Below are 12,709 nucleotides of genomic sequence, written 5' to 3'. Positions count from 1 at the left end.
AGCTATTTGTATTGTAAGAAATATCCCTATTTTTTCACGTCACAAACATTATTAACATGGCAACGTTTTTCAGCTAACTTTACCAATACGAAAAGGGCATCTGTTTGCGCTCAAACCGCTCCGGTAAGCACATGGAAGCAGGGATGGGAACACTCACTTTCAAAGAGTTACACTCACTTGTTATTTTCTCAGCTCAGAAGCGTGCAATCAAGAAACGATGTATGGACGACTTTTTCCTTGTGGTTTTGTCTAAAATTTTGCCGAATAGAGTAGAAGTCGTACACGAGTCCCAAAGTCGTGACAGAGATGTGAAAGCGACTCTCCACGAGGTGAGTGTAATTTACATTCACCTCGTGGAGAGTTGTCTTTGCAGCTCCCTCACGACTTCGGTATGCGTGTGCGACCTCTTCTCTATTCGGCAAAGTTTTAGACAAAACCACAAGGCAAAAGACGTCCATACATCATTTATTGACTGCACGCTTCTGAGCTGAGAAAATAGCAAGTGAGTGTAACTCTTTGAAAGTGAGTGTTCCCATCCCTGCATGGAAGTAACAATTAGCATCTGCCATCGAATCCACCAATAGTCCATTTTCCAATTTTCCAGGGATTCCTACAGAATACTTGGAAACATTTCAGAAGAATTTCCTGAGGTAATTTTCAGGGAAATTCTTGGAGAAGCATCTAGGTAAATTTCTGAAAGAATTCTTGGGAAATTCCCAGGGAATCTACTAAGGTAATTTCCGTAAGAAATGTCAGAAGAAACCCCTCATGGAAATACTTTGAAAGTATCTGAAGGTATTCCTGGGGAAATTGCTGAAGACATCTCCTAATGGGAACTCTGGGAAAATTGCTGGAAGAATATCTTGCAAGAATTCCAGGAAAATATTCTACAGGAATTCCTCAAAAAAAATTAAATGGATGCCTTGCTAATTTCCAACAGATTTCTTGAGCAAATCCTTCGGTGAGCTGGTAAATTTCTGAAGGAATATCTGGAGAATGGCTATAGAAATTCCAAATGAAAACCGTGAAAAAAAAATTTGCAGTAAGGGGCTGTCCATTAATTACGTATAAGAGTTTAGGGGGGGGGGGGGGGGGGGGGGTGGGGGTGGTTTTTTGAGAAATCTTACGCGTCATATAAAAATATTAGGATTCTCATACAAAATATCTTACAAGGGATGAGGAGGTATCGAAATATCGCAAAAATTCCCTTACGTAATTAATGTACACCTCCTAATATCTATGAAAATTGCAAGAGAAATTACTGGGATATTATTAAAGAGGTTCTTGGAGAAATTCCTGGAGCAATTCCAGGGAAAAATTCTAGCGAAATTCCTAGAGGAATTTTGGAGAAATTTCTGACAGTCTTTTTGGAAAATCTCAGAAGCCATCCTCAAGACATATCCTAATGAATATCCTAGGGTAATGCCTGCAAGACTATCTGGGGAATACTTCTTATAGATTTTCTGTGGAAATAACTGAGGAAATTTCCGACAGAAATCTTATGGAAATCCTTAGAAGACATACATACATACATTTATTTGTTCCACATCATTAAGACAAGACATAAGGGGCCGTCCATTAATTACGTAAGGGTTTATGGAGGGAGGGGGGTTTGAAAAATCTTACGCTCCATACAAAAATATTTGAGCTTCCATACAAAAAATCTTACAAGGGGGGTGGGGGTATCGGAAAATGGCAAAAAATGCCTTACGTAATAAATGGACGGCCCTTAATCAACAATAGTACGCTACAATACTCTGTTTGTGGCTGCCGCTCTCCATCCTCGGTCGCGCCCAATGCTCGCCAAGTCACGCTCCACCTGGTCCGCCCATCGTTCTCTCTGCGCTCCACGCCTTCTGGTGCCAACCGGATCCGTTGCAAACACCAGCTTTGCAGGGTTGTTGTCCGGCATTCTTGCAGCATGCCCTGCCCACCGTATCCTTCCGGCTTTGGCCACCTTCTGGATGCTGGGTTCGCCGTAAAGTGCAGCGAGCTCATGGTTCATCCTTCTCCGCCACACACCGTTCTCCTGCACACCGCCGAAGATCGTTCTTAGCACGCGTCGCTCGAAAACTTCGAGTGCTTGTAGGTCCTCCTCGAGCATGGTCCATGTCTCGTGCCCGTAGAGGATCACCGGTCTTATTAGCGTTTTGTACATGGTGCATTTGGTGCGTGGGTGAATCTTTTTCGACCGCAGTTTCTTCTGGAGCCCGTAGTAGGCCCGACTTCCGCTGATGATGCGCCTCCGAATTTCACGGCTCACGTTGTTGTCAGCCGTCAGTAAGGATCCGAGGTAGACGAATTCCTCCACCACCACGAAAGTATCCCCGTCTATCGTAACATTACTACCCAGACGGATCCGGTCGTTTTCGGTTCCGCCTACCAGCATGTACTTTGTTTTTGAGGCATTCACCACCAGTCCGACCTTTGCTGCTTCGCGTTTCAGGCGGGTGTACAGTTCTGCCACCGTTCCAAATGTTCTAGCGATAATGTCCATGTCGTCCGCAAAGCACACAAATTGACCGGATTTTGTGAAAATCGTTCCCCGGCTGTTGAGCCCGGCTCGTCGCATCACACCTTCCAGAGCGATGTTGAAGAGTAGACATGAGAGTCCGTCACCTTGTCGCAGTCCCCGGCGAGATTCGAATAAACTAGATAGTTCACCCGAAACGCTTACGTAGTTTTGCACACCGTCCATCGTTGCTTTAATCAGTCTAGTCAGCTTCCCAGGAAAGCCGTTTTCGTCCATGATTCTCCATAGCTCTGCGCGGTCGAAACTAGCGTGTGCCGCTTTGAAGTCGATGAACAGGTGGTGCGTTGAGACCTGGTATTCACGGCATTTCTGGAGGATTTGCTGTACGGTAAAGATCTGGTCCGTTGTCGACCGGCCGTCGATGAAGCCGGCTTGATAACTTCCCACGAACTCATTTGTTTTAGGTGACAGACGACGGAAGATGATCTGGGATAGCACTTTGTAGGCAGCATTCAAAATAGTGATCGCCCTGAAGTTCTCACATTCCAAATGGTCGCCTTTCTTGTGAATGGGGCAGATTACCCCTTCCTTCCACTCCTCCGGTAGCTGTTCGGTTTCCCAGATCCTGACTATCAGCCGATGCAGACAGGTGGCCAACTTTTCTGGGCCCATCTTGATGAGTTCAGCTGCGATCAGAGCCGTAGCGTGGTCCCAAGGCGCCGTTGGCAAGCATCCAGATTGGCGCCCCATGACAATAGGACATTGTTAATTTGCAAAAGGTTGTAGTTATTATTTTTTTTCAAAGTTTTCTTAAAATTTGGATTTTGGACCTTGGAACTCCCCCGATTTTGTTTATTTTTTTATATTCATTCGTGTTTGTCTTTAGGAATTTCAGAGGGAGTCACTCAAAATTTATTTCTCTTATACGAGTACGAAGAACGAACACATTTTGCATTTCAGCAAGAAGCAAGAACAGCAGAACAATTAGAAAATGTAAGATTCCTTACATAAATGGTGCATACAGTATTTTTTTTCTTTTCTGAGTTTTGTTTTAAAAAATACTTCAGAGTTTTAGGAGTTTTCAGGAAACCTCAAACTCTCAAAAGATCTAGTTTATTAATTTCTGGTAATAAGTTCAATTGGTTTTACCTGTTTTTACCAGAATTTTTCAATAACTTTATCAAAGGTTTCTTCTGTTTCTTCTGAAGTTTAATCAAAATATTTCCCAGTAGATCTGTAAGAAATTTTTCATTTTTCATGAGCATGAGCATAGATGACCGCACAATTCGTAGTTGCTACTCCGTGATTGACCAGAGCAATCGAAATTGCACAAGGAACCAATGAATAGGGCTTGGGACTAGCTTACTATTCTCAATGTGCACAGGTCGAGAGCTCTCAACTTTAATAAGGTCAATAACGGCGCCGGCCACGTCCTCACGGTCATCGAGGATGGAAAGGAATGTTAGTAAGACAAACGTTGTTATAAAGACCGCGAATCGCTGCATCTCCACGTTTGTCTCAGGAAGGATTTTTTTGTTAGTAGGGTAAGGTACATTGTCAGTCCGGGAGTCACCTATGGTTGGTGATATGATTTGACAATGGATCAATATACACAAACCGCCGTTAACAACCGACCACTTTTCGACGCAAGAACTAGCCAAAAAGAAAATTCTATCGCGCGTCTCCACTCCACTAGGGAGCAGAAACCTTTAGTCTATTCCACACAGAAATACACTGAACGTGACTCACTTGTCGGCGCCCGGATTTTTTCTCGATCGGCGAACCCGAAGTAACATTTTTCACTCTTTTGTGCATTTACACAAAAAATGAAAGAAAATATTTATTATCAACTAAAAGTGTATTGGAAACTAGCGCCGAAGGGAAGCGAAAAATTCGGAACCGACTCGAACCACGGCGCGCGCACACTCGTTCCGTCGTCGGAGCCCCGCAGAGAGAAGAGGAAAAAAATCGCAAAAATCTAGCAAAGCGAGCGCGCGAAACTTTGCTGCTGCCGAACTACCGCACACTACTGACTGCTTGGCGTCCCGTCGTCGGAGCCCCACAGAGGGAAGAGGAAAAAAAACCTAATTAATCCACCTAGCGGTGATGGCGCCTTTCTTGTGCCTTCGAAAACACATTTCAACACAACTCAAGTGATATGTTGATGGATATTGCACTTTCATACATTTAACAGAAATCCATTTCATGGCATCAGAGACCATATCGTTTATCTGGATTAAAGTCCGGCAGCTTGGAAATTCTGGTCGCTATTTTTGGACTCCAGACTTCTTCCCCATACAAGATACACCCATATTGTACGGTTTTAGAGCCCAAAACTCCATTAAACAGAAGTCATTTTAAGTTTTGAACTGCCATCTTGGATTGTAGACCACCATCTTGGATACTCTGTTTGTCATTTTTGGAGTAAATATTTCTTCCCCACCATTGCATGGTTTCAAGTCCTAAAACTCAATTAAACAGTCGCCATCTTGAGTTTTGAGACGCGATCTCGGATATTTTGGTCGCCATCTAGGATATTTTAATCGTCATTTTTGGACTTCCCACATCTTTCCAATACCAAATATTGCATGGTTTTAAAGCCTGAAACTCCTTTAAACAGCCGCCATCTTGAATATTAGGATGCCATCTTGAATTTTGGACCGATATCGTGGAATTTCTGGTCTCCAGTTTTCATTTTCGCATAAAATTCGTAAACCATGCTAAAGGTTACAAGAATCGCCGCAGTTTGATAAGTCGCATAATGGGGCTTGGTTCAGTTTTATATACGGCCAGTTCCACCGGTGCTGGTCTGAATCACTGAAATGGCCATAACTCCGGAACGCCTCGACCTATCCGTACCATTTTTAATAGCAATACACAATAGACTGGATCAACAAAGTCGATTTTTTGGAACACAGCTTTTTAGATTCCTTTTGGCATCCAAAACAACTGTGCAAAATTTGGGAGCGATAGGTTGCGTTCCCGTATTCTGCATTGCGATCGAAATTTGTATGGAAAAACGTGTGTTTTTTTGCATTTTTCTCCTAAATTGATTTTTTTTTGTCTAAAACGATCCAACTAATGACGTTGAAGTATAGCCTAGCCTACATGCTGAAAAACTTTGCCTAGGACCGCAAAATAATCCGACACTTGTGAAAAAAGGTATAACGTGCAGATTGCCCAGTGGTGCTTAACATTTAACATGTAAAGGAATAACATCAATAAAATCTCAACGTTTGGCCTAAGTAACCGAAGAAATAACTTTTTTTCACAAGCGTCGGATCACTTTGCGGTATTCGGCAAAGTTTTTCGGCATATTCTAGGCTATATTTTAACGTCATTAGTTACATGGTGTTAGACAAAAGAATTCAAATTGGGAATAAAATGCAAAAAAGTACGTTTTTCCATACTAAATTCCATACAAATTTCAATCGCAATGCGGATTACGGGGACGCAACCAATCGCTTCCAAATTTTGCACAGTTGCTTTGGACGCTAATACAGATTGAACAAGCAACGCTTTTTTAGCTCTATACAATGTTGATCCACTCTAATACACACATACAGACATCATCTCAATTCGTCGAACTGAGTTGATTGGTATATGTGACTCGACTTAGTGTTCTTAGAGCACTTCCACAGTTATTAATTGAAGGGCTTTCTTCGCCCGCCATTGCATGAATTTGTACATTGTGTGGCAAGTACAATGGTATATTATGCCCAGGAAGTCGAGAAAATTTTCCCGACCGGAACGGGAATCGAACCCGCCGTCTCCGGATTGGCGATCCATAGCCTTATCCATTAGCCTAACTGGAGACCCCTCTATCACTCCTTAAAAAGTTTGCATCCACCCATCGGGACCCCCCAGAACCGGTTCCGGAACACTACCGGTTCAGATATGGTTTGATACTGTTTTCCTGCTAACCGTTCATCAGGTTACCGAAAATGCCGCTGTTTGATGTGTCGCATGAATGAGTTATGTTCAATTTCGGCCTCTAATATTTGGCCACTTCCAGCGGGACACCCAGAATCAGTTCCGGAACATTACCTGTTCAAATATAGTCTGATACTATTTTCCTGCTAGCATTTCATCAGGTTATCGAAAATGTCGCTGTTTGATGTGTCGCATACATGGGTTTGGTTCTCTTTTATATTTGGCAACTTCCAGCGGGACATCCGGAACCGGTTCTGGAACACTCCCGGTTCTGATATGGTCTGAGACTATTTTCCTGCTTAGGTAATCAAAAATGCCACTGTTTGATGTGTCGCATGAATGAGTTATGTTAAATTGTATATTTGGCCACTTCAGGCGGAACTTCCAGATCCGGTTCCGGAGCACTACCGGTTCAGATATGGTCTGAGACTGTTTTCATGCTAACCGTTCATCAGGTTATTGAAAATGCCGCTGTTTGATGTGTCGCATGCATGGGTTTGGTTATCTTTTATATTTGGCCACTTCCGGCGGGACATCCGGAATTGGTTCCGGAACACTCCCGGATCTGATATGGTCTGAAACTATGTTCCTGCTTACCGTTCATCAGGTTACTGAAAACGCCGCTGTTTGATGTGTCGCATGAATGAGTTATGTTCAATTTTATATTTGGCCGATTCCGGCGGGGCACCAAGAACCACTTCGGAACACTACCGGTTCAGATATGGTCTGAAACTATTTTCCTGCTTACCGTTCATCAGGTAATCGAAAATGCCGCTGTTTGATGTGTCGCATGCATGGGTTTGGTTATCTTTGATATTTGGCCACTTCCGGCGAGCCATCCGGAACCGGTTCCGGAACATTCCTGGTTCAGATATGGTCTGAGACTATTTTCCTGCTTAGGTAATCGAAAATGCCACTGTTTGATGTGTCGCATGAATGAGTTATGTTAAATTTTATATTTGGCCACTTCAGGCGAAACACCCAGAACCGGTTCCGGAACACTACCGGTTCAGATATGGTCTGAGACTGTTTTCATGCTAACCGTTCATCAGGTTATCGAAAACGCCGTAGTTTGACGTGTCGCATGCATGGGTTTGGTTATCTTTTATATTTGGCCACTTCCGGCGGGACATCCGGAACCGGTTCCGGAACACTACCGGTTGAGATATGGTCTGAAACTATTTTCCTGCTTACCGTTCATCAGGTTATTGAAAACGCCGCTGTTTGATGTGTCGCATGAATGAGTTATGTTCAATTTTATATTTGGCCAATTCCGGCGGGACACCAAGAACCGGTTCCGGAGCACTACCGGTTCAGATATGGTCTGAAACTATTTTCCTGCTAATCGTTCATCAGGTAATCGAAAATGCCGCTGTTTGATGTGTCGCATGAATTAGTTATGTTAAATTTTATATTTGGCCACTTCAGGCGGGACACCCAGAACCGGTTCCGGAACACTACCGGTTCAGATATGGTCTGAGACTGTTTTCATGCTAATAGTTCATCAGGTTATTGAAAATGCCGCTGTTTGATGTGTCGCATGCATGGGTGTGGTTCTCTTTTATATTTGGCCACTTCCGGCGGGGCATCCGGAACCGGTTCCGGAACACTACCGGTTCTGATATGATCTGAGACTATTTTCCTGCTAACCGTTCATCAGATGATCGAAAATCCCGTGGTTTGATATGTCGAATGCTTGGGTTTGTTGCATTTTCATGTCTGGCCCCTTCCAGGGGTACCGGTCCGGAACACCTAAATGGCCATAACTCCGGAACGGCTGGACCGATCTGAACCATTTTCAATAGGAAACAATGGGACTGTATGCCGCGTCGAATGAACCATCGGTCATTAAAATCGGTTGAGGTTTACTGCCAAAAAGTGATGTGAGTTTTTTGTACACACACATACACACATACACACACACGCACACACACACACATACACACATACACACATACACACACACAGACATCACCTCAATTCGTCGAGCTGAGTCGATTGGTATATGTGACTCGACCCTCCGGGCCTTCTATCAAAAAGTCATTTTTGGAGTGAACATATAGCCTTTCCAGTACACTTAGTGTACGAGAAAGGCAAAAAGTAAAATAGTAATTCCTGAAGAAATTTCTATGCGAGTTTTTGATGGAATCTCTGCAAGAATTTCTGCCGAGCGTTTGGTACGGTATGTCCACGCATCCTTCCTCCCCTGAGATTCTAGAAGTGCTTCGATTTTAAATTAGAATAACTAGCCACAGAAATCCAATGTCGTGACTGTTCGTGTGACTAACATCTAGTTTGCCACGCCCTTGCAGCGTCAGTAGCGGTACTAGAAGTGTCAAATAAATTTTGTTTACCAAAACAAAAGATCCTTTACAAGATGAGCACTTAAAAATAGTCAATTAGTACAATTAAAGTTAGTAAAACATTTTAATAGGAAAAGTGACTACAGCGCCATAGGAGTTCTAGTGTATTTCTATTGATTTTAAAGATTTATTATTAAAATCTTGACAGTTCTAGAATCATCTTTGCGATAAACACAACGCAGTTGGCCTGGCCGCTTTGATGCTTGTGTCATATTTTTGATATGCTGCAAGTATCAATATTGACAAGAAAAAAAATTGAGCCTAATCTAACCCAAATATTTTCCAGGATGCTTTCTTGTACTGGCTGCGTCTGTGCTAGATTAGATTAGAATCTCTGCAAGAATTTCTGCTGGAATTACTGAATGAAGTTATGCAGAAATCTCTGAAGGAATCCGGTCCATATGAAAATCCGGAAGACATTCCAGCTAGAATTTTCAATGGAATTCATGTAGTTCGTGGAAAAATACTTGAAAGAATTTGTGAAGAACCACTGGAAGAATTTCTAACAGAATACTTGGAAGAGTTTTTGATGGAATCCGTTCAAAAGTTCCTTAAGGAATCTCATGAGTATTTAACCCAAAAAGAGATACCTGGGGTCCATTGGACCCCAGGCGCCTTTCAGAGCTCGTCTTTGATGGAACAAACTCAGCGATGTGACGAAACTGAAGCCATGAAGGTATCCCTTTTAGGGTTAAAAAAAACCTGTAGAAGGTGTTATTTTTCATTTTTTGTATATTAACGACACTTTACAACCAAGAGTGCATTCGTGTTAAAGAAGGTTTAAAGAAGAGATCCCTGAGAAATTTCTGGAAACCGTGGAAGGTTTTCAAAAGATTTTAAACAAACACTTGGGAAATAGAAGCATGGAGAGAATTTTTGAAGGAATCTGAGGAATTTCTTAATGTATCCTTGAAAAAAATTTTTTTTTCACTGAAGATTTTGTGATAGAATATCTGTCGAAATTTCTTGGCCAAACTATGGAAGATAATCTAAAAAAATCCTTAGAAAAATAATAAAAAATCAGTAGGAATCCTTTGATTAATTTCTAAGTACACAACTTCCTGAATTTCTAAAAAAAATCAAGAAATATTTCAATGAATATGAAGAAAATCCTCAAAAGTAACCTCAGAACATTTCCCCAAGCATTTCCCAGTGAGATGTTCAGAAATTTTTAGAAACTTTCACTAGAATTTTAAAAGCTTAATGCTTTTGCATTGCTCGTTAAAAAATCTAAAATAGTTTCTCAAAACAAAATATTTAGTAGATTCCCATGTAGAGTCATGGTTAATGCTCAAAGTAAACTAGAGAAATCTGTTTTTTTTGTAAATAGGTACGGAAAAACTTAATAAAAACATAATATCAATCTGTAATACTGAAAATAGCAAAATCTTGATAACAGAGAAGAAAACATTAGCATCATTTTATTTTCTTCTAGGCTTAGTTCTTTTCGGCGCCCCTCTGAGGATGGCGCCCTTGGCGGTGGCTAACTTGGCCAACCGCACGCTACGGCTCTGGCTGCGATACCATCCTTACCAGCTGCTTTGTTGGTTTTGAGCTGGTGAATGGCATCCTTAACTTCCCTCAGCGTGGGAGTTGGTTCATTTCCGTCCTCCGCTGCACTGGCGTCGTCGTTTCCTCCGTTGCCGTGGGCTCCCGTGCCTACGTTCTCCACGCCGTTCAGGTGCTGATCGAAGTGCTGCTTCCACCTTTCGATCACCTCACGTCCGTCCGTCAAGAGGCCTCCGTCTTTATCCCTGCATATTTCGGCTCGCGGCACGAAGCCGTTGCGGGATGCGTTGAGCTTCTGATAGAACTTCCGTGTTTCTTGGGAACGGCACAGCAGTTCCATTTCTTCACACTCCGCTTCTTCCAGGCGGCGCTTTTTCTCCCGAAAGAGGCGGGTCTGCTGTTTCCGCTTCTGTTTATAACGTTCCACGTTCTGTCGAGTCCCTTGCTGCAGCATTACCGCCCTCGCTGCATTCTTCTCCTCCAAAACCGTTCTGCACTCTTTGTCGAACCATTCGTTCCGTCGATTCCGTTCCACGTACCCGATGGTGCTCTCGGCTGCGTCGTTGATGGCTGCTTTCACTGTACTCCAGCAGTCCTCTAGAGGGGCCTCATCGAGCTCGCCCTCGTCTGGCAACGCGGCTTCGAGATTCTGCGCGTATGCTGAGGCGACATGCGGTTGCTTCAGTCGCTCTAGGTTGTATCGTGGCGGTCGCCGGTACCGTACATTGTTGATGACGGAGAGTTTTGGGCGCAGTTTGACCATCACCAGATAGTGGTCGGAGTCGATGTTGGCGCCACGATAGGTCCTGACGTCGATAATGTCGGAGAAGTGCCGTCCGTCAATCAGAACGTGGTCGATTTGAGATTTCGTCTGCTGTGGTGATCTCCAGGTGTAACGATACGGGAGGCTGTGTTGGAAAAAGGTGCTACGTATGGCCATATTTTTTGAGGCGGCGAAATCAATGAGTCGTAGGCCGTTTTCGTTCGTTTAAGGATGGAAATCCTTAGAAGAGCGCATGGGTAATTTTCTGGTGAAAAAAATCTGAAAAAATGTCTTGTGGATCTCTAGAGGGAAATTTTTTAAATGTCTTAACAAATCTTTGTAAAATGTTCTTCAGAATTTTGTTAAAGGAATTCTTGAAGATTTTTTGAGAATTTTTAGGTAAAACTTCATAAAAGTGTCATTGAACAATTTCTAAAAAAAATGCTTGAAAAATATTCTGGAGCAATGCTTGAACACTTCCTAATGGCAGAACCCTGGGAAGTACTGGAGGAGTCTCTGGGAACTGTTGAAGAAAGCCCAGAAATGTTTTCTAAAGGAATTCCTGGAAAAAAAATCTGAAATCCAAAAAAATCTGGAGAAATTCCAGGGAAAATCTCCGGTGAAATTCCTGGAGGAATTTCGGAAATAATTTTTGACGAAATTACTAAAAAAAAAACTCCTGGGGAAATTTCCTAATGGATATCCTGAGGTAATGCCTGCCGAAATATCTCTAGAGTATACTTAATTGCATTTTTGGGGAAATTACTAAGAAAATTTTCGACATAAATCCTTGGAGGAACTCTTAAGTAATTTTCTGAAAAAAGAAACTGAGAATCCTTGTGAAGCCCTAGAGGAAAATTCCGTAAATATCTGAACAAATCTGTGGAAATTACTCTTCAGAATTTTGTTGAAGGAATTCTTGAAGTTTTTTTTTTTAATTTTTGAGTAGAAACTCATAAAAGAAACTTTGAACAATTTCTGAAAGGAATGCTTGAAAAATATCCAGGAGCAATCCTTCGACATTCCCTAATGGGAAACCTGGAAAAAGTGCTGGCTATGGGGAACTTTTGAAGAAATTTCAGGAAAATTTTCTATAGGAAATCCTGAAAAACAAATCGGATAGAATTCCTGGTATGTACTACAGAATGCTTCAGCAAATTCTTCGGTGAGCTTATAAGTAACTCTCTGAAAGAATTCATCGGAAAACTACTGGAGAATTCTTGAAGGCGATGCTGGGCAAATTCCTGGAAGAATTCCAGGAAAATTTCCTGGAGGAGTTTCTTAAAAACTTCCCGAAAGAATTCATCGGAAAAATAAGAAGCATGGCTATTGACATTACAAATTGATATCCCGGAAAAATATTTGTAGTAACATCTGAAGAGTTTCGTTTTTTGTCTTGGAAAATTCCTAAAAGAACTCCTGGGAACATTTCCTAATGGATATCCTTGGGTAACAGAAGACCGACTCCAGAGGAACGTCATCCTACATTTGGGACATTTGTGCCCTTAATCCTGGGGTAATGCCAGCAGAAATAGCTCTGGGAAAACTTAATTGCATTTTTGGAGAATTTACTAAGGAAATTCCCGACAAAATCTTGTGGCGATCCTTTGAGGAGCTCTTTAGTAATTTTCTGAAAATAAACTGAAAAAATCCTTGTGGAACCCTAGA

The sequence above is a fragment of the Aedes albopictus genome, chromosome 2 (genome assembly GCF_035046485.1).
Source record: "Aedes albopictus strain Foshan chromosome 2, AalbF5, whole genome shotgun sequence".
NCBI lineage: Eukaryota > Metazoa > Arthropoda > Insecta > Diptera > Culicidae > Aedes > Aedes albopictus.
The sequence above is the reverse complement of the archived record's forward strand: the minus strand, read 5'-3'. Positions refer to the sequence as shown.